At 40.3% G+C, this 23,349-nt stretch overlaps 1 protein-coding gene across 1 annotated transcript in view; it reads right to left on the bottom strand.

Moving 5' to 3' along the window:
- LOC145413694 (venom serine protease Bi-VSP-like) overlaps positions 1-23,038 on the bottom strand; it is a 32,063-nt gene extending 9,025 nt beyond the window's left edge. The window contains exon 1 of the mRNA XM_080283349.1: positions 22,963-23,038. The gene's annotated coding sequence lies outside the window, so the exon portion shown is untranslated. The remainder of the gene's footprint in view (positions 1-22,962) is intronic.
- Positions 23,039-23,349: the final 311 nt, after the last annotated feature.

The following is a 23,349-nucleotide window of genomic DNA, read 5'->3' on the forward strand; positions in this document are numbered from 1 at the left end:
CGCCCCCCTTCCCTCCGCCCCTCCCCTTCCCTCCGCCCCTCCCCTTTCTGCCTTAATAAGGCATGAGGTTGGTGGTTAGACAGGTATGCAGCGCTTCATTTTGCTTATTTTCCTCCTCTTGCGTAGGATTTTATTTATTTATTTTGTTTTACTAGGAAGCAGTAGGAGGCGAGGAACGCAGACAAGGAAGCGGAACGAGATTAACCCTTCGCCTCCAAAACGTACTTTGTCTTAGTCTTGCTTACCCGAGACGATTTTATTCAGCTTAAAGATTTTTGAGATGGAAGAACTGGGTGTAGCCTTAATCAACCCCATTCATTGCCTTTTACGAATTCCTTCACAACGAAATCTCCTCACAAAGCTGAATGAACTCGTCTGGAACTTGCAAGACTAGCGAAAAACCTTGCTTGGTCTTTTCTTTTTTAATGCATGGAAGAAGGAATCAAAGGCCAGGAACCGTAAACCTTTCCCTCCAAGAAGAAAACAAAAACAATACAACAGAGAGCCAAATCCATGATCCGTTCATTTCGAGATGCCTGGACACGCCGCGTTTGAGAGACTGGACACCGTAGGAAGTAGGAAATACAAACAGAGGGAGACAGTTCCAGAGTTGAAGGGGATAGTTGGGAGATAGTGGAAGATATTGCCCTGTTATGAATATACGGTTGTGTATGCTTCGGAGAGCTGTTTGTTTTTATTTGAGAAGATTAATGTGATTACTTATAACGTTGTTTTGATAACTAACAGTATTTCCATTCCACCGTTCGTGTGTGTGTGTGTGTGTGTGTGTGTGTGTGTGTGTGTGTGTGTACTGTATACATGCACATGTGTAAGTAGACGATGTGTCTTTATATACCGGTACTGTCTGTATTTATGCATACGTATGTTTGGTGTGATGTGCATTGTGTGAGGTGTCTGTCTGTCTGTCTGTCTGTGGTGTTAAGATTTCTTAAAAGGAAATTAGTGTGATGAACGTATCCCCTTATCTTGCGTTTGGTAGTCAGCGATTACACTTTGTTTATCAACTCTTCACTGTTTACCTGTGTGTACATCCTTGCTTAGTTATTGTATGTCAAACCTAATAATTTTGTGTGTCTGTCCTAATGATTGTAAGTTTATCCCCTTTAACTTTAGGATGCGTAGGGCAGATAGGCCTCTAGCTAAAAGACTTTTTTTTTTTTTAGTGTATCAGAATAGACAGAACAATATAATTATAAACTAAGGGCTGAAAGCATAGGGGGAGAGGAGAACTGGAGTCACTGTTTCATATTTTCTTCAGTGTTACTTTGTTTATGTCATTATTAACAGCACAAAAGACGTCGTATTCATCTTGACAGCCTCATATGCTTTCTTTTCTCCCTAGTAAGTAGATTTATCACAGTTTAACCACCATTATTTTCACAGAGGAAGAGATATGTGTTTAGACTTTCTCCAAGGCCATTCTTTTTTACTTCATTCTTAGCACCAACACAGGACCTTCTTCAATTTTAAGGGGGACTTTTCCAGTTGACAAGAGTTAGATAAAACCTTAATTAACTTCATCATTATTAGACATGATTCTTAAGTTGAGTATAAATCGTCTGGCCGCTATAAGAATGAAGCGAAAAGAAGAAAGAAAAAAGTTACCGTATTTAGGGAGTAACACCTTTTCTTTGGCGATTTCTTCTGCACATTAGACTTCACTATCCTCGTGTTTGTTACTGATGCAAAGTACGCCCTTATCAAAAAAATATAAGTAGCAAACCAGACAGTGCTAAGGTACAGTTTGCAAAATAAATCGTTAAAGAGGAGACACTACGTAGCCCCCTTATTCGGTACTACACAAGAGCAGTGGCGTATTCTCGTCGGTTAAGGAAGCCCCCTAACACCTTTTTCTGAACGATTTATTTTGCCTATTACACCTCACTGTCCTATTCTGTGTTATATAATTCCTTCCAGTATCGCCATACGCTGCACAGATAACGTACAGAAGGATGTTAGCCAACCATACCCCAAAATAAATCACTTAGGAAGAGGTGTTAGGGAGCTTTTTTACACGACAAGAATTGGAGCTTCAGGGTTGTACTGTCAAAACTGGGAGCACCAAAGTCTAGATAAGCCTTGAAATTTTGACGATAATTCTAAAGCAATTGATGATAATAGAACACATCAAAGCCTTCCATATTTTTTCTGACCTAAACTCCAGGCTGAGCCCATTTGGCGATTATAGGTGTTCCATTCAGGACTGTCTAAAATCAGAGGCTTGCTCACACCTTCCCGACTCTCCGCCAGTAAGTGATCACGTGTCTGTGCTCGCGGAACTCACTTCAAGGTCGCAAGGTCAGCGGAGTTGGTGGTACTGGTCGACTGGCATCCCACTCTCACCCCGGGAAGTGAGAGAAGAGCCTGCTCAACCCTTCTTCTACCTCCTCTATTACCATAAACGCCCGGATTAGCACTAGTTCCAATGGAGAGGAGTGAAGTTTGCATGACACCTCAATATCTTTCTTACTGTATATAACTAGGCGCAACAAAAAATGTATATTCTTGCCGTGTTTTCCGGGGTTACAAAGTAGTGGGAATCCCTACCTGAGGAGACGCGGGTTTTCCGGAGGGAGATGATAGGACTGAACCAGACACTTCTGTTATTCACTTCGTCTTCGTTTTTTACATATACCACAACGTCCCAAGTAACACAAACAGATCTTCGTAAAAAGTCTGTTACAATACCGTTAACTTATCAATTAGGGCTTTGTGTGAGTAGAGACGGGAATCCCATAGCCGTGGGGAAATGAAGCAAGGCCAGAGAGTAATTGGAAACACCTGCTACGGTGGACTTTCTTTTCTAATCATGTGTTCGACTCTAGGCCAAGCATTCCTCTTACGTGCAACTCAGCCACTTCGTCACCACTTCAGCGCCAATTCTTCTTTACTATCCTTATCTCATTCTAGTAGTTCAGTTACTCTTCTAGGAGCTGCCTAGCATGAGCCAACCGGCCTACTGCAGTTATCCTCTCTTCTTATGTTCTTATGTTAATACCCACAGTCCATATAGAATGCATGCTGGGGCTATTTAATTTAGGGCTGGTAAATGGTATAAGGGAAGGTGTTTTCATGACGTTAGTAATTTTTATTAGATGAAAAATAGCCTAGATTGTTCCTTGCATCAGCCGGGGGTTGAACTTGCCCATTTCCAGACAGCATATCACCTCTCTAACCACTTTACACCACCTCCCCCACCCAGTTTGTTTGTATGCATGTATGTATTTGTGTGTGTGTGTGTGTGTGTGTGTGTGTGTGTGTGTGTGTGTGTGTGTGTGTGTGTGTGTGTGTGTGTGTCAGGGCCCGGATACACGAAAAAATTTATAACGAATTATTATCTATCGTAACTCTGATTTTATTTTTGCAGTATGGACAGAGATAATGCAGAATATTCCCCCGTCTTCCTTTTTCTATAAACAGATCTTAGTTACGAGAGGAAGATTATCACGTCCTTTTTTTTTATAGGAAGGACGCCGACGGGAAAGATCAGATTCTTCCCTTGTCTCTACTGTAGTTCGTCATGGAAAAAGAAACCTAAGTTATGACAGGGAATTGATTTTAACTTTGTGTATCTCAGTCCAAATTTGCACATCCTGATGAGGGTGTGTGGCTCAGTTATTCGCGTTAAAGTTACGTTTGTGCATGGCTTGTGTTAGTTATTTTTTCTCATTTGTAGTACTCTTTTTCATCTGATTTACGAAACGCCACTGCCAAATAAGTTTCAAGCACCTAACGCTGATGAAACTAGGTATTTTCTTATAAAACAAGATCTTCGACAGTACTACAGCTGTCTTATATCGTGCTTCAGTGCCCTAAATGTTTAAGTTAATATTGTGTAATCAGACATGTAAAAGTAATAACATGATGGCTTTATAAGAGAGAGAGAGAGAGAGAGAGAGAGAGAGAGAGAGAGAGAGAGAGAGAGAGAGAGAGAGAGAGAAAGGGGGGGGTAAGACATCGGGGCCACATGCCTTCCCGTCCATCATCCCTAAACAAGCCAGCTCATTGCCATTCAAAACTGACCTTTCCTAGTAACTCGCCTCGGGAAACACCGTCACCTACCTCCCTACCTCCCTTCCTTACTCGCATCCTCACCTGCTCACGTATGCTACCAATCAACTCATGCCAGCTTGTTGTTTTTCTAAGTGTTTTTGTTTTTCATGTTCCTGGACAGTATTTAGTTCAGTAGTATAATTTTCACTTAGGCCATCACCCGACTGTTTTTATTTAGCTCTCTCCCTCTCCCTCTTTCTCGTATCTTCACTTGCTCACCAACAGCCATAATCATTCGACAGTGAACAGCTTCCCAGAGCTTCCATCGCACCATCGACCTTTCCCACCAGCCGCTGCCTTACCTGACACTTCACTCACGCAACATGCCTCTCTCTTACCTCCTCATTCACAGTTTCCCTCTTTCAGTTACCTCATCATCCCACCCCCTTCTCTCTCATCGACATCCCACTTCTGTCACCCTTTATCTCACATCTCTTATCCTTCACCCACCCATCCCCCCACTCAACCACATCCCACTTCCCTCTGTCTCATCATTTCTCTCATCTCTCCCATCCCCCATCCCAATTCCCACCTTCTACTCTCTCATCCCACCTCCCACCTCCCTCACTGTCACCCCCATCCCACCTCCTCATCTCTCAGTTCCATCCCACTTCCCTCTTTCTCTCAGTTCCATCCCACCTTCTCCTCTCTCTCTCAGTTCCATCCCACCACCCTCTCTCAACCTCATCCCACCTCCATCACTACACCTCTCCATCCCACTTTCCCATCTCTTGACCCTCATCATCCAGCCTTCCTCCCTAGACTAATCAGACCACTTCCTCTGCCAACAAAAACGGCCGTAAAATGTCTCACAAATGAATCATCTCGTCATTTCCTGCCGCTATTCACCCATCGAGAGAGAGAGAGAGAGAGAGAGAGAGAGAGAGAGAGAGGTGGAGGGGTGATTGATTGATTGATTGACTGATTGTCCTGAACACACAAACGTTTTGAGCCACGACACACGAACGTTTTCTCCTTATAATTATTGTTGTGCGGACGGTGCTGTGGCCAGGTAACAAGCCCCTAACACCGTATTCACCAATTTTCATGGCTGTACATTTATTTACACTTGTGGCTTTACTTCTACACCTACCAAACATTTCACATAATATAAAAAGTTAAAATATAAAGTTAATATTTGACCCCTTGAATCTACTAACGTCTTCATTGGTTTATGAGATGGAGGGATGGAGTAGAGAGGTGTATGAGAGAGGGGGGTGTAAATTGGGGGGAGGGCAGCGAAAGGACACGGGACAGGGCAGCATGGAGGCAATTTGCTTGTGGCCACTCTTTACGGGATTAAGGCGTCTGACTGTAGATAGATAGATAGACGTCTGAACAATTGTATTTCGCTTAGAAGGTAATTTTCTCACCACAGTAATTGTATATGGCCTTAATTAACCCAGTAAATACGAGAGACGTTTCCGAAGTTGAATGAAATGGTTCAGGAATACCAAAAGTGACGTAAGACAGTATATCACCAAATTCTGAGCGTTAATTACAAATATACAACCAAACCAAGTACTGATTCACTGTTAGTTGACAAATTGGAGGAAGAAACACCGATGTGGGACTTAGTGTGTATTGACGTTCCGGTTCATGGCTTCCTCAGAATGCAATTGCAGAATATACACCACATTCCTGTATATATATAGCAGAAGGCAGTGGGGGTGTGGAGGGGGGTGAGGTATTGGCTAGGGGTGGTGGGGAAGGAAGGGTATTATTTTTGACATTCATTAACTGTTACGGAGACTCAGTAGCATATAAGTTGTGAGTATTTTTACACTTTCAGACATTCATCTTTCCTCTTGCAGTTACCAGGCACCTCACTAGTAACAACTGCAGAGTGAATGTTTAAGAACAATGATAGAACCAAATCAGATCATTTCTTATAACAATATACTCCTACAGTTCAGTGTCACACTATCCTTTTAATTACCTCTGCGAGGGAGGTTATGTTTTAGCCCGCGTTGGTTGGTTGGTTGGTTTGACTGTCTTGCCACAGGATTACTCAAAATGTTATCATTGGATTTTGATGAAAGTCTGTGGAAGGGTGGACCATGGACCAAGGAAGAAATGATTAAATTTGGGGACGGATCCGGATCTGGAGTATCCCACGCATTATCTCTAAAAGCTCTCAATGAATTTCAATGAAATTTTGTGGAAAGGTGTGCCATAGACCAAGAAAGAATAAATTAAATTTTGGGGCTGATCCGAATCCTATTCCCACGGATCCGGATCCGGATCCTTTTTAATGGCAGTGGCATTTGCGGAGATACACGCTTTCAGAATGCTTTCTAGTTTTATTCATACAACCAACAGACAGTTTGTATTTTTCTGATTGTATGGCTTAAATAATAACCTTAACTAGAAGAGGTCTCCCCATATTACTGGCTTACATTCTGGGCATGCCTTTTCACACTTCCATGTATGGCTTCCTCAAAACGTGGCCCTGTAAAATGGGGGTTTCCTCCAAGTTTCATTTAGACATACACGATCGAACAAATTCGCCTCATAATAGACCCGATTAACACTTCGCCGTGGAGAAGCCCTTTGACAAAGAACATAAGGGGGATTGAAAGCCGTATATGTTGTGGGATAGGAAGGAAATGACTAAACAGAGCATTGCTGAAGACGTTGCAGGGGGTCTTTGTGTCGGAATGGACTGACATTGGCTGGCGATGACAGGGGAACACCCTTACCTGCAATACACTTTTGACAAGTACGTGAGAACAAGTGTAATATGTTAATGAAATTTTTGTTGTGCTGAGGTGGATTCTAATCACAGGCCCTCAAGGAACAAAAGATTTATTTACAAAACTCATGAACAGCGAAAGCTATTTTACTGATCGAAAACACATTAAGCCGTGTATTTTTGCTCCCATCTAGTGATTATAATTAAGTAATAGACGTCAAAAGAATGAATATTGTGGAGACTAGTAATATTTGAAAATCGAATTATTTTAGTGATATTACCCACGTAGGCAGGTAAAATTGGCAGGTAATTTTTTCAAAGATCTGCAGAACAGGCTAGCTATAGTTTTACTATTAGTTACATAGAAATACGTGCGAGACCTCAACGCTGGAGGGTAGCCACTAATAATGACATTGTTTCATTCACTATATCATCGTACCGTCTCCCTGCTGCCCCGGATGATATGTAAAATCTAAAAAAGTGAATGGATATTAGAAGTGTTTGCGTTTGTGAGCAGAACATGGATGTATCAAGGTTGGAAAAATCCTAAGGTTATTCCTCTCTCAAACCTGTCTAACAATCGTCTCTCCAGTCCTTGAATTGTGCAAATCACGTCGGGCGAGCCGCTGATGTTAATCCCTTAGTCAGATGTCGTATATTTTAAGTTTATTCTTGCTAAATCCAGGCGATTTTATCTAGCTCAGGGGAGACGTTTCGAACGGGAAAGTAAGATGTAACCTTGATTTAACCATTTCATTACTATAGATCCTTCCAAAATTCAGTAAAATCGTCTGGAGATAAAAGGATACAGTTTAAAAATGCGTCGCAGGATTTAAGGAATGAAGGCTACGTTGTCTACAAATCCTGGCACATCTTAGTGACTTGGTATGAGATTTTTGTTTTATTTTGTAGCAAGGAAGCATTACATTGAGTGACGAGCCAAATGGTTTCCTGTAAGCCAAGAAACCATTTACAACGCTGGGTATTAACCATATAACCAAACCATACGTGCTCCCTACGTGTCAACAAGTGGGTTGGTGGCGGGTTAGTGCCCCTCCCCGTAAAACGAATAACTCAAAGTCAAATGGCCACTCCATACGGGATTGTGGCGTCTGGGAATGGATGGATGGATGGAAGAAAATAAACCCATTTTGCATCATTTCACACTACGCCTAAGTGGTATTATCTTCAGTTCGATGGCGTATTGCTTGTTGAATTCTAGCCATCACAAGACGGTTTTATTCAGCTTTGGAGAGATTGTTCTTGTTGGAGAGGTTAAGTAGAGCCTTCGTTAATATTTCACTACCAGGGAGCTTTCTTAATCTTAATAAAATCGTCTGTTTAACCAGTATATAAATAAATAAATAAGTAGATAGATATAAAACTCAATACGTTGGGGTAAAACCTTGAGAGTGAGTAAAATGTAATACGATGCAGAGAGACGTGGATACAGTCTTGCTTGGTCAGCGTCGCGAATCAGATAGGGAGAGATGTATTCAGGGAAATTTTTGCTCTGATACACTTTTTCTAATCCACTTGCAAGCTTTATGATTAGGCAGAGTTTCTGGGGGATTTCCCGTCGCTGGGTCCACACGCTCAGGAAGGACGGCGTGGGTGGTGGATGTATTGGTGCAACTAAGATCTTTTTTGTGTGTTACTGGTGTCATTTTTATTTCTTTGAGCAGTTATGGTACGTTTGGATGCATAATGAATTCCTCTTTTTTTTTCTTTTTTTTTCTGCATGCTGGGTGTTGCTTAGAGGTCCTTTTTGTTATTTGCCAGTGTAATGTATCTGCCGTAGGTGGATGTATTGGTGCAACTGAAATCTTTTCTTAGTGTTATTGGTGTCATTTTTATTTCTTTGAGCAGTTATGGTATGACTGAATGCGTAATGAATTCTTGTTTTTCTCTGCATGCTGGTGTGTTGCTTAGAGGTCTTTCCTGTCATTTGCCAGTGTAATTTATCTGCGGTTGTTATTATCTTTGTAGTTTGTGTGTTTTGCTATAACTTTTCTCTTCTCTACCAACGCCGTCTGTTCTGCTAGTCAGTTTTATCTGGTTTGCTGGAGCTGTTTCTGCGATGGTGTGACTGATATTTGTTTTGGGCGCTATTATTGTCTGGTTTGATGTCGCTGGTGTCTTTCTTATTGCCAACATTGTTTATGGAGTGTATAATGCTAGTGCAGTAAACCCTCGATGCTAGCGGGCTTGAAGCTCGCGGATTTGCTTACTCACCGATTTTTCACTCTGGTGATAGGTAAAAATGAATAGTGAAATAAAACGAAAACATGTGGAGTTCGAATGGCGCGCGCATATGTACATCACACATCGATCATAACTCGTCATACTTAACTACACTTTCAGTAATTAATCTTCCTGCAGAAAGGTGAATTGAGGAGAATGTATTGTACATTGATGAGAACTGAAGTAAATATATTGACATTACTGGACTGTATAGTATTTTTAAAACCTTTTATTGTACAATTTATTATATTTTGTGTGATGTTCATGCAAAATCATTTATCATTATCACTGAAGCATCAGAAACCGTTTTCTTTATCGTGTAGGCATATTTTCAGTGTGGGAGGGGGTAACTAATTTGATGCTTGTGGATTTTCCATTCTCACGGGAGTCTCTGTTCCCTAACCCCCGCGAGCATCAAGGGTTTACTGTATATGCCACATGACTAGTTGAAGATAGTTTTTATGTTTCTTTGTTTCAGTGGGAAAAGGTATCAGTTTTAATGTTTCTTTGTTTCAGTGGAAAAAGGTATCATTTTTTATTGCAGTTGTTGGCTCCTTTCTTGAGTATAGTTGAGAGCTTTGAAAGGTTGCAGCTGCTGTCGGTTTTCTGCTGAGTTTTGCTGAGTACAGGGGTAATTTGTTTTTTTAGAGTCTATATTATTTGCTGTAATGAATAATTTAGTTGGATGAGTGATAGCTTCTGGTAGCCTCTTGAGTTTAATTATCGGTATTAAGCATAACATTATCAAGCTTAACCCACGAGCGTATTTTACCGATTTTACCGATCTGAGACAAGAGAAGCAAGACAAAGAGAGTCCAAGTAGCCTATTAAGTTCCAACATCAGACAGTGAGATGAAGAAATGTTTTGTTGAAATTTACAAGAAACAATATAAAATCACGTAAGCCAGTAAACAGTTGTGAATGAAGACTACAGTGCAACAGGAACTAAGCAAAAGGTTGGTGAAGCTAACTAATGTCACTGATTCTGGTGACTGGAATGCCAGAGATGAAAACCTGCCTGTGATATTTGCAGTAAGGAACAAGTTAAAGGAGATGAATACCCTCTTCTAGGAAAATGAAAAAGGAAATAGACTTAGGAAATACGAGAAACAAGGGATGATGTATATTTCAGCCTCGTTGTCAAAGAACGCACCTTGAAGACTCCCACTTTAAAGAACAATTTTAGGAAGTGACCACAGAAGAGTAAGGAGAAAGGTAAAACCAAAGTTCGAGGAAAGAGAGACCCACCGATCCGAAGAGAGCAAACAAAACCACTACTTGTGAGACAGAAGGCAGCGGATTTTAGTTCATTGATGTAATATAATTGTGTTATAGCTAATGGATACAGCAACTTGCAAAACTGGACAGATAAAACGAAAGATCACGAGAATAATGCAGAAAATGGTATGAAAAAAGGAGGCCGGATATCCCGAAATAACAGTGCATTTTCGGAATGTACAGAAGAAATTCACTGGGACATTAATAGCTATCATGGAAGCAGCAGATATGTGTATGGCAAAAGTAGCTTCACAGTTATTTTCTTTAAGGAAACAGGAGACTCTGCATTAAACTTAGTGGTAAAACTATTCAGACAGCATTGAAACATCAGACTTGGGTAATTGTCGTCTGATAAGCCTTCTTTGTTTATGGCATTGCACAGGAAAGGTACTCACGAGGCGATTTTGTCTTTAAACTATATATGAAACCCAACTACTAAGATACAGAGTTTTTGTGCTATTAGTCAGTTTATTGAGGATAAGGCACTTTTATGTTTAGCATTTACTGTTTTTAAGTCCACATGAATTAGCTGAAACTATAAACTGCAGTAGGGTTGAGAGCAGCTCGAAAGTGAGAGAAAAATTAAAAAGAAAGATATCCGTTTAGACAGCACAGTTACCGTTAAAACTCCTTAAGTCCTTCGGGAAAGACCAGGTAAATGAGGCGTTTGACAGAGATAGAATTTACCAAAAGTTATTTACAACATGCCTAGGATTGATTTATTTTTATTTATTTATTTATTTATTTTTTAGATTTACAGAGCAAAGGAAATGTCAGTGATGAACGGCTTGCTTTCTCGCTAACGATAGCTTATTTAAGTGATTCTGGTGAGGAATTACAAGGAGAAATGATTGTACAAGAAAAAAAGAGAAGGAAAGTAAGCTTGATGGTAAGTATGAAGAAAACAGAATTGTATTTAAGGGCAAAGTTCAGTTATTACTATACTTCATTCACTTTAACTTGGCCCAGATTTTTACCGTTTTAAAGCAGCATTTTCCACGTAGCTCAGTGGCAGAGAAAGACAATACTGTGGCTGTACATCCCATCTGTAGCACTTCCTCCTGACTAGCAACATATTCTAGTGTTAATCTTTTACTACACATCCCTTCTGTAGCACTTCTTCGTGACTAGTAGCATATTCTAGTGTTAATCTATTACAGTACTATACATCCCTTCTGTAGCACTTCTTCGTGACTAGCAATATATTCTAGTGTTAATCTATTTCTACACATCCTTTCTGTAGCACTTCTTCCTGACTAGCAGCATATTCTAGTGTTAATCTATTACAGTACACATCCCTTCCGTAGCACTTCTTCGTTACTAGCAGCATATTCTAGTGTTAATCTATTACTATACATCCTTTCTGTAGCACATCTTCCTGACTAGCAGCATATTCTAGTGTTAATCTATTGGTATAACTCAGCATTCAAGATAGAGGGATGGTCAGTTCTTGTCCAAGGTTAAGTGAAAGGAGTACAGTGTTATTCTAAGTAGACAAGTACAGGACAGTTTAGATGGCCATATACAAGGCTCGTATTCTAGTCGGTTGAGGAAAATCCCTAACATCTTATCCTTACCGATTTATTTTTGGATATGACTGGCTAGTATCGTTTCGTGCGTTGTTTATGCAGAGTTGGTGATATAAGAATGAATTATGTAACACAGAAGAGCACGGTAAAGTGTGATAAGCAAAATAAATCGTTTAGGAAGAGGTGTTACGGGGCTTCCCTAATCGACGAGAATAGAAGCCCAAGACAGTTTTATCAAGGGAAGACGGTGTGATAACCAAAATAAATCGCTTAGGAAGAGGTGTTAGGGAACTTCCTTAACCGACGTGAATACATGCTCGCGGCAGTTATATCAAGGGAAGGTGTGATGAGCAAAATAAATCGCTTAGGAAGAGGTGTTAGGGGGACCGATGAGAATGCATTCCCACGACAGTCATGTCAAGGGAAGAAGGTGTGATAACCAAAACAAATCGCATAGGAGGAGGGGTTAGGGAGCGTCCGTAAGGGAAGAATACGAGGAATTAGGTGTATGGCAATCAGAATAACAGTATGAAAAGTAAAATGCCTCTTTATGTAAAACACCGAATCTATGTTGTTGTTCTGGCTTTATTTAATGGGGCGAAACCTGAAGTCTAAATAAATAAATACCGGGTAAATAAATAAATAAATAAATGCGTAAATTTGGGGCACTGAGGGACGACAGGAAAGGTTAATAAAAAAAGTGACACGGAGAAATGAAAAAAAGGCTTCTTGAAAAGGGGAAGGGTGGAAAATAAAGGAAAAGGCAGAATTAAACAATGGCTGGTCACATCTTTCGTAATATCGAGTCAGAGAGAGAGAGAGAGAGAGAGAGAGGTAAGTAAAATTCACACTTGCTAGGATCAGTTGGAGCAAATAACGTAGAAGACATTAATGAGGAGAAAGATGAGGGAGTTAATTATTCTGCATCAGTCCACCTCAAGATGATGATGATGACGATGATGATGATGATGATGGTGTGTGTGCCGCCGTGAGTGTGACGCCGCTACGACTAACTTACGGCCTTCTAAGAATCCACCAAGGACTAGTGTGACGTGGCTAGGCGAAGGGAGTGACGGGACGCCTTCGGATTTTAGAGAGAGAGAGAGAGAATCATAAATATCTCCTGGACAAGAATCTCAAAACTTATTCAATCACTGACTGATTATGTGACTTTATAAATAAGGGATCGAGAGAGAGAGAGAGGGAGAGAGAGAGAGAGAGAGAGAGAAAAAAAAAATCCTAAACATCTCCAGGACAAGAATCTCAACAGCTTATTCTAACATTGACTGATTATGTGACTTTATAAGGAATCGAGTCGTATATAACAAAGCGATCGAGTTGCAGTGTGTGTGTGTGTGTGTGTGTGTGTGTGTGTGTGTGTGTGTGTGTGTTTGTAGTCTCAGATTGTTTTGATTCAGTTTTAACCAAACTTGGTGAACGGGCTGAGGATTAGACAAGGGGTTGGTATATTTTTGGAACACGTCAGAGGTCAAGGTCATAAAGCAAGATCAGCTCAGACAGCTTTGATTCTATATATATAATAAGGCAAGAACGAAGGAAATCTATTTTGAAACAACCAGTCTAAAGTTAAGATCACAGGGCTTTCCTAAGTTCGAGTTTTGTTTGTCCGTATGTGACCAGAATAACTTAAATAGTTTTGATATGATCTGGCCAGAACTTGGTAGAAAGGTTGAGGATTAGGCAAGAAGCTGATACTGCTGAGACCAATAGATGAAAGCTCAAGATCGCGTGGGAAGGTCAACTTAGTGTTTATCCAATTTAGGCATACCTTGTAGAAAAGCTGAGGGTAAGGTAAGACAAAGGGGTTCAATTTGAGAACACCCAGTCAAATGCTAAGATCACAGGTATGGACAAAGTTCAGTCTGGGTATGCTGTGTACACTTGCCTACACCTTTTTTTCCCCAGCAGAAGATGGGATGAGATAGGATCCAGAAACAAGGAAAGGAACAGTGTGAAAGTAGAACTCAGAACACAGTAGGTCTATCCTTTACACATCATTCAAGCCTTGGAATCCGGGCTGCACCTCACTAACCTAACCATCTGCATATACTTGTTTGGAATTTTTCTCTATTATCGCGTTTCACATGGTTCTGTCAAGTAATAGTTCACTGCCGATTATTATGTTGAGAGAGAGAGAGAGAGAGAGCATGCGAAAACCGAGAGTAGCTAACTAAAGACGGCATTTCCTTTGTAGTGTCAAATGCGCAACTGTCAACAAGATACACAAGAAAATCGAAAAATGAAATGACTCTAAAACAATCCCTTTGCCTCTGATAAAATAAAAGACTGTAGACTTTAAAGCATTTTTAACGAGCTGCAAAAAGGTGTACACAGTAAAAAGAAAAAAAAAAAGCTAAAAGAGGGATTAAATATCAGTTATAATTTTTGGTAACCTTAAAATTTGTCATAAAAACGGTCATAAAACCCGAAACCAATTTATGACCATATAATCGCATCTGTAAACCTATGAGGGAGAAAATGAAAGAGTAAGGACAAACGCGATGGGCAGATGAGGGACCATGAGGGCTGTAATATGGGGCGCAGCTAAACTTTATGGGAAAGGTTGCATCCGAAAAATGTATAGGGTATAACTGACTGAATGGGCCGCTGCAAGTGACGCTTCCGAAACTAAAGGTATCTTGCATCATAGAATTTTAGTTTAGCGTGGAGTTCAGAGAGAGAGAGAGAGAGAGAGAGAGAGAGAGAGAGAGAAGGCTTATTGTGATTCTTATAACACAGTACACTGAATACGCCAGATGCAAGGACAATGGTGCCAGACACTTATATATAATTATCGTTTATTATTATCCTGTCTTGACGTCGAAATCAGTCAGGAAAAATCATACAAAACCCAGCTATTAATTTTATAGTACCAGTTCTACGAAGGAACCTGTTCTGAGAAAAAATAAAAAAGTTGAGAGACCTTTTCCTGTAAGCGCTATGCAAGGGCTAGTAGAACAGTCTGGGACAAAAGTTTGCTTACTATTCCACTGAGTCTATTGCACCTTTATGGTAGGTCCGTCACTTCCCTCCCTGACGCATCACATCATAGTTCATGTATGGGCAGAGGAACATGTCAAGCTTCCTTCGGCTCATGAATATTAGCCACCAAAGAAAAAAAGAGTAGATGAGGGATGAGGCAAAATATTAGACTAACTGATGACCCCACCTATACCTCCCTCTGGACCCTGTAATCTCAAACCTGTGATAGAAGTGAAAGAAAAAAACTAAGGACGTAAGGTGACTTCAAATAATTTCATCAGCAACAACCTGATCCAATAACTCATGATGGCGTAAGATTTGGAGTTATGGAACAAGGCTTAGGGGCATATCCAGTGTTTTATTTTACTTTATTATTCTTTTTAATCTTGTTTAAATAATTCTACTCCCTCTCCATGGTGGGCATTACTTAATAGCTAATTCAGTGTACATTTTAAAGGATCGTTGCAAATAAAAAAAAATTGGGTTGCTTCCGATAGAATAATGATGTTTTCTTTGTTCTTTTTCGTTTTACCTTCCCCCCTCCCCTTCCCTCCCCCTCGACTTCTTGGGTGAAGGTGATTCAGAGGCAGAGAGGTCAGAAAGTTTGTGTGACCTCTTTTTTGCTTGAACTCTGCATTTCACGCTAATTACAGTAATCGCTCATTAAGCCGAACATAACAGAGCCAAAGGCATGTCCGGTGTCATATGCACAGAGTGACTTTATGCAGGAAGTTACCATTCCCTTCTCTATTTAGCCTAAATTAATCTAACCTAACCAAACCTAAACTAACCTTCACCTAACCTTATCCTAGATGAACCTAACCTAAATAAACCTAAAGTAAACTAACCTTACTTCACGAAATGACTGATTTCACGGTCTGCCTATAACATACATATGTATATTTATTTATATATATCTATATGTCGACCTATAGTTACATATAGGTCGATAAGACATCCAACTATCTCCATGACACATATATTTAATAAAATGTTGTTCATAATGGCACAATACTTGGGATAACATGCAGATACTTTCAGCACAGCAACTAAAAGAGCACTCGGCGCATGCGCACTTAGCGGATCGGTAACTTCCTGCATAAAGTGACTTCGTGCATACGACACCGGGTAGTGGCAATATCAGGATAATGAACACTATTCCCCCATGCCCTTGAGGTTGGGTGATTTAAAGGATGCTTAAAGTCCAATCCTATGTCCATTTTTGCTGTGAGAGGTTCTGAAACATACTCTGTCCTGTTTAACGGCCTAAAATTGCAACCTCTACCTTTAATATTGAGTTATTGCAAGAAATTAACACTAAAATATGATCATAGTCACAAAAACTGTTACGGAAAGGCTGTAGAGTCGTAGCATTGTTTTATTCAGTCACTAATTTAAGAGAAATAAGCTTCAGAGTGGCGGAAATCCTGACCAGAGTCAAAACAGTTAACTGCATTTACATCACATGCCCTGATCGACTTGGTAACCACATCCCTACACCAACATATACCGTGGGTGAGAGGACAGTGGTAACCAGCTTTCCTACTGTCACATTCTGATGCCTTTTACGACACACACTCACACAGGGAATCCCCAGGTAGTCTCCTCCAGTTCTCGTTGTTCCCAGGTACACTTTCCAATCTCCTACAAAAATAAAAGCAGTGAGAACATACTTAAGACCAAGCTCAGTGTTGTGATCACCGTCCAATTACTCTTTTTGCCTTAACTTGGTACAGGTTATAGTCTTTTTGCAACATTTTACGTAGCACATTGATACCATAAGACAGTATTACGGCTGTGCACCCTTTCCACAACAGATCACCATTACTATAGTTTTTTTACACATTAACTTGGGACTGAATTTGGTCCTGTTTTAGCGTATATCATGTAGCTCAGTGGCAGACTATGACAGTACTACGGCTCTACATCCTTTCCATAGCACTGCTCTTTGGCTAACATAATATTCTAGAGTTTATATATTGCCATATCTCGACACTGAAGATAGAGATGACAATATTAGGCCAGGATAGAGTAAAAAGGATAGAGCATTATAATCAATATCAGTCTCTTGCTACACTCGGCATTCAAGATGGAAAGATGAAAGTTTTAGGCCAGCTTCGAGTAAGTAGGATATAGTTCTGATTTCTATGAGTAGTAGGGGACAAAAGATAGCCTAATATTTTACCTCTTCCACTACTCACTCGCTTCCCTTGGCTGGTATTCCTAAGCTAAGAGAGGCTTGGTAAGTTTCTCTGCTCGTAGATGATTCCTTTTGATGCGTGAGGAAGGTAAGTGATGGGTTTTTCTGCAAATGTGAAGTAGACAGTGGAATAATACTCCAACTTTTACCACTTAACTGTAAAGAAGAGGTGGTTAAATGGAAAGTATTTTTTTTTACCTCCATCATGAAGGGATTATATTAAAAGCAGCACAAAAGCCAGAAAATACTGAGAGAGAGAGAGTCCAAGATGATTTACAATATTACCCAAGCAGAGGAATATCAGAAGCAGTATTTAAAAGGGATCCTGAGAGAGAGAGAGAGAGAGGGAGAGAGAGAGAGAGAGAGAGAGAGAGAGAGTGTCCAAGATTATTTACAATATTACAATATTATCTAAAAATCACTTTCTCTGGCGTCATTCATTTTATTCATTCGTTTGATTAATAATTGTTTAATACCAATACATTTGCAGATAAAACTAATACAAAAAAATAAGAGAGGAAACTTCTACACATTCTAAGCCTAGGAGAGGGGGAGAGGGACGGGGAGACCGAGGATGAGATGGAGGATTGGAGGGATGAAGTATATGAGAGAGGGAGGTGTGAGTTGGGAGGAGGGGCAGCGTAATGGCAGTGGACAGGGCGACATGGAGGTGATTTGTTTGTGGCCACCCCTATCAGGACTACGGCGTTTGGCTATAGATACATATATAGAGAGTATTTATAAACTTCCCTACCATACGCTAATGTTCTCCATCCTTATTTTTGAAAGTTTGTCTTGACTTATAAAGCAAAGAAGCACTTAAGAAACAGAGTGAATATTGTAGTGCCGAAATATGAAAACCAAATCTATCTATCTATGTATCTATAGCCCGACGCCCTAATCCCGCAAGGGGTGGCCGCAGACAAAACGCGTCCAAGTCGCTCTGTCACTCACCATTTGATTGCCCTCCCCTCAAATCACTCCCCCCTCCCTCATATACCTCTCAACTCCATCGCTCCACCTCATCCTCGGTCTCCCCCTCCCTCTCCCTTCCTCCACTTCACCTATAGTCAGTCTTTCAACCTCCATTCTCTCCACATGTCCTGACCAATTCTCCCATTGATAGTACTTAACTATAGTGACTTGTTTTTCCTGTCCATTGGTTAAGATACTTTATAAATGTAATCCCAGGAGCCGTATTTACAAAAGAATCCTAACCAGCTTTTACGTAGAAGATGTGTCGGTAGCGGTGAACTATTACAAATAATAATAATAATAATAGTAATAATAGTAATAATGATAATGATGATGGTAGTAATAATAATAACGATGATAATAATAATAATAATAATAATAATAATAATAATAACAACAATAATAATAACAACAATAATACTAATACTAATATTACTACTACTACTACTACTACTAGCACATTACTCGTATTTTCTTACAGGATTATTCACTGTAGCTTGACTGTAAACTATTTAAAAGCTCTGTGAGTATATTTAGAAGTATAAACTGGCAAATTCACAGTCTAAGGCTCATTCTTTTCGGTTGAGGGAGCTCCGTAACACCTTTTCCAAAGTGATTTATTTCATTACACCTGAATGTGTTCTTCTCTGTAACACAAATACTCCTAAATTCGCCATACAGATACTGTACAAAAAGTTATTAACCACCACCAAAAATAAATCGTTAAGGAAAAGGTGTTTGGGAGTTATCGGAGCGTTTATGACTACATGCGGTCTCTAGTGTTTATCTATGCATCTCACTCTGGGCTTCCCGACGCACTCACTCTCTCGCAACCCATCTCTCCGCTCCCAGGTGTGTGTGTGTGTGTGTGTGTGTGTGTGTGTGTGTGTGTGTGTGTGTGTGTGTGTGTGTGTGTGTGTGTGTGTGTGTGACCTTCAGAGCTCTCACCTGAGGGCGCGCGCAGGGGAGCCAGGTAGATGTCAAGGGATTCCCGACTGAACAGGTCTAGCGTATGTGCTCACCTTGCTGTGTTTACTTCCTCACTTCAGGCACTGTTTACTCTCTTATTCAGGCAATTAATAGTACTGTGATTGTTTTATGGACCCAAGCTACTAATCCTACTGTAATTATTCTCTTGGCTTTGTTTACTTTCTTACTTTAGGCTCTGTTTCCTTTCTTACTCAGGCAACTAATCCTGCCATGATTGTTTTCATGGCTTTGTTTACTTTCTTACTCAATCTACTAATCCTATTGCTATTCATCTCTTGGCTATATTTACTTCCAACTTCAGGCTTTTGACGTCCTTACTTCAGGCTATTTATCTTACTTTTATTACTCATTTATTCAGGATTTATTGACGTCTTTACGTCAGGGTATTAATATTACTGATATCACTCTCTTGCTTTCTTACTTCAGGCTTTGTTAACACTTACATCAAGCTGTTTATCTTAGTTCTTCCTTATAATTTTTTCTATGGCACTTTTGGTTCCTATTATTATTCTAGCAATTCTTCTTCACCTGGTTTCCTATGCTTTCCTACTTGAGCATTTTTGATAACCTCACTTGATGATACTAATTTTTATCACTGGTTAATTCATTATTTCATTTTTTTATTGTTTGTTTACTTCTTTATATCAGATTTCGTTTATCGCCTTTTCTATTACTTTTTCTGCTGGAGTGGGACCCCTTCGTGTGGTGGCACTGATATAACCATGCTGCCCATCTGCCTGATCGTACAAACGTCCCTTAAGCATTTCCTATCGCCGGAAAGGTGGATGGCGGATTGCAGGAGAAGGGCAACTCTAACCAGCACTCCACTGGATTCAGCAATAACAACATTAATAATAATAATAATAATAATAATAATAATAATAATAATAATAAACAGGAACAACTGTTAATCTTCCTGTCATTGCTTATATAGTCTCGCGAGTTCCCGATTGAGTCTGCCTGGCTTTGATAAATGAATGCATCTTGGCCCAAGTGAAGATGAAAGTGCCTTGCCAAGACGGTAGCGAGTCGTTTCGTACCCACGTCCTGTCGACACACACACACACACACACACACACACACACACACACACACACACACACACACACACACACACACACACACACACACACACACACACACACACACACACACACACACACACACACACACACACACACACACACACACACACACACACACACACACACACACACACACACACACACACACACACACACACACACACACACACACACACACACACACACACACACACACACACACACACACACACACACACACACACACACACACACACACACACACACACACACACACACACACACACACACACACACACACACACACACACACACACACACACACACACACACACACACACACACACACACACACACACACACACACACACACACACACACACACACACACACACACACACACACACACACACACACACACACACACACACACACACACACACACACACACACACACACACACACACACACACACACACACACGTCGTTTGGTATCGAACTTAGAACTAGGAATGAATATAACCACATGAAATAAAACTTTGACACTGATAACCCCAACTTATGACATACTTTTGCAGCGAAATAGTAGTAATTTCCTACGTAATTAAAGGTGTGCAAACGGAACTATATCTCGTAAATAATGCTTGGCTTTGTGGGTATAAACTTTTGCTTTATTTATGACATAGCCCCACTCACCCTAGAGATTGAGTTTAATGTTTACTTTGGTTCATTGCTATCAGTGACGTCGCATGCGGTCACTCTCAGGGTAGGCTGCGTAAGAAGCGTGGTTTCAAAGAACTAATAGTCATGTTTTCGTTATTTTATTATTAGTTCACAATAAATGAAGCTTTTTACGATTGAATATTGTTACACTTTACGTACAAAACTACCAGCTACAGATATTTGTTTAGTTATCAAAAGACTTATTGCTTCCTGCTACAGTAACTGAGTATTTATTATGTGAAGGAACGAAGTGAACTGGTGACGAAATAATTTGGGTACGTTGTTACTATATGTCCTACTACGAAATGACTTACGAAACGACTGTGAATTGGTCAACACACACACACACACACACACACACACACACACACACACACACACACACACACACACACGTTAATCGTAATGATTCAACGCCTGAGTCCCAGTTTACAAAAGATCTTAATCAATCTGCAGGACAAACAGATCTCCGTATCAGTATACTGTTTATATATATATATATATATATATATATATATATATATATATATATATATATATATATATATAAAGCCCCAGAATTTTGTAAATATGGAACCAAGACTAGTTGGCCTTCAACTGGTGATCCGGCGCAGGCTTGAACAGACTCATAATCCTTCCTTTTGTTCTTGGAACCACATTATCGCTTTCCGTCATCACCATCATCACGTTCCAGCAGGTGTTTACGTGGGAGTGGGATCCACAAACCAGAATAGCGAAGTAGATTCATGGCACATGCTGTAATCTTTGTATTCAGGAAATTACACACACACACACACACACACACACACACACACACACACACACACACACACACACACACACACACACACACACACACACACACACACACACACACACACACACAATTATTCACCTTGTACTCGACGTCTTTGGTAATTTCCCTCAGTTCGTGTTGGATTTTTTAGCTAAACTCTTGGGTGTCTTCCTAAGCGAATCCAGGACAAGTAGACCAGAAAAGGGACTAACATTATACAGATGAGAATAATCGTATCTAGCAGTTTCTTAAGTTCATCTGGTAAGCAAGCGAAATTCTGGCGCAATTAAGTTCCTTCTGTAACTCCTATTGATCAGATACATGTATTGTATTTTTTATTTAGATTCTTTATATATCATTCATTACAAACCCTGACAATCTGGGGAACGTTGCTGTCGAAGGCCAAGCAGGAAGGGTTCATGAGAGCGAAGGGATAGACTGACGCATAGATGGGGAAAGAGTTTATCATATAACGTACAGTTCCGCAGTGAAGAAACATGACACTACTTGACAGAGAGAGAGAGAGAGAGAGAGAGAGAGACCAAAAAACAGTCAGTCATGAGTTATAAGTAGAGTTCCATCCCCTCCTCTCTTACCCTCTGACCTCTCCATTCTCTCTTCCCCCTTACGTCTCCTCCTCCTTCCTTCCATTCTCATATTTTCCACCCTGTCTTTTCTTTCCTCCCTTGTTCATTCTATTTTTTCTCTCTGTCTCTCCGTGCATTCACAGTCGCTTTTGCTTTGCCCTCACTTCCATCTCCTCATTTTTTTTTCTTATTTACACGACACCTTTCCTCCATGTTTATTTGCCTCCTTCCTCCACCATATTATCTTTACCTCTACGTCTGTTTCTGTCTGTCTTTCTTTGCCTTCTTTTCCTGTTCCTTCTTATTTTTATATGTTTACACGACTTTTCTCCTCCCCGCTTGATTGTCCTTGCAAATCGAAATCATATATTTATCATTAGAACAACGAACAGTAGTTGATATACACGTACACTTAAATTCACAAGCTAGTGTATGTGTCAGAATTGTACTGTTAATATTTTCACGGGATAACACAAACACGTAGCACGCAAGCTTGTGCATTGTACTCTAACAATCAATAGACTAGTTGTACTTCCTTACCAGGTATTTTAGCGCAAGATGTTACATGAAGTATTATGTGGAAGTAGTTTGAAGCACAGCCGAAGAGTATAAGTAAGAATCCTTCCTGACGTTCAAGGAGAAAGGAGAAGGACACAGTGCAGGCAGGAGATTGTCGGTGAAGTCTTGATTGTGATAACTAGTATAAATTGAAATACTGCATCCATAAATAACCCTTCGACTGGTGGAGCGCTTTACTTGTGTCAGTTTGTACAGATCGAAATATTGCTCCCTTAACTGTCTAACTCTTACGTCTGGTGAAGTGCGCTGTGTCTTGCTCTCCTGGGTGGGGGTAGGTAGGCAGGTAGGTGTGTAGCTGTGCGCGGTACACTAGCTCGCCACACTATGAGCTCACCGCGGTTACCTGCTGTCTTATGTCAAGCGGTGTGCAGTTGCCAGCAGTTTATATTTGTGCTTTGAATTCCCACTTCCTCCCCCAGGTTATTACTTCTTTCAACCCAAGGACGTGTTTTTTCTTGTTTAAACCCGAGGATGTCTCTTTAAAACTTTTTCTGCTCCTGTTACACCATTATATTTACATTACTTTTGGCTCTGAATGATTGTTAGCTGTTTATATATCAGCCTTGACCTGTTCACTTACTCTTCCTTATTAACTGCTTTAGCTTGGTGACC

The sequence above is a fragment of the Coenobita brevimanus genome, chromosome 97 (genome assembly GCF_032717465.1).
Source record: "Coenobita brevimanus isolate Jiangsu-jjx chromosome 97, ASM3271746v2, whole genome shotgun sequence".
NCBI classification, from domain to species: domain Eukaryota; kingdom Metazoa; phylum Arthropoda; class Malacostraca; order Decapoda; family Coenobitidae; genus Coenobita; species Coenobita brevimanus.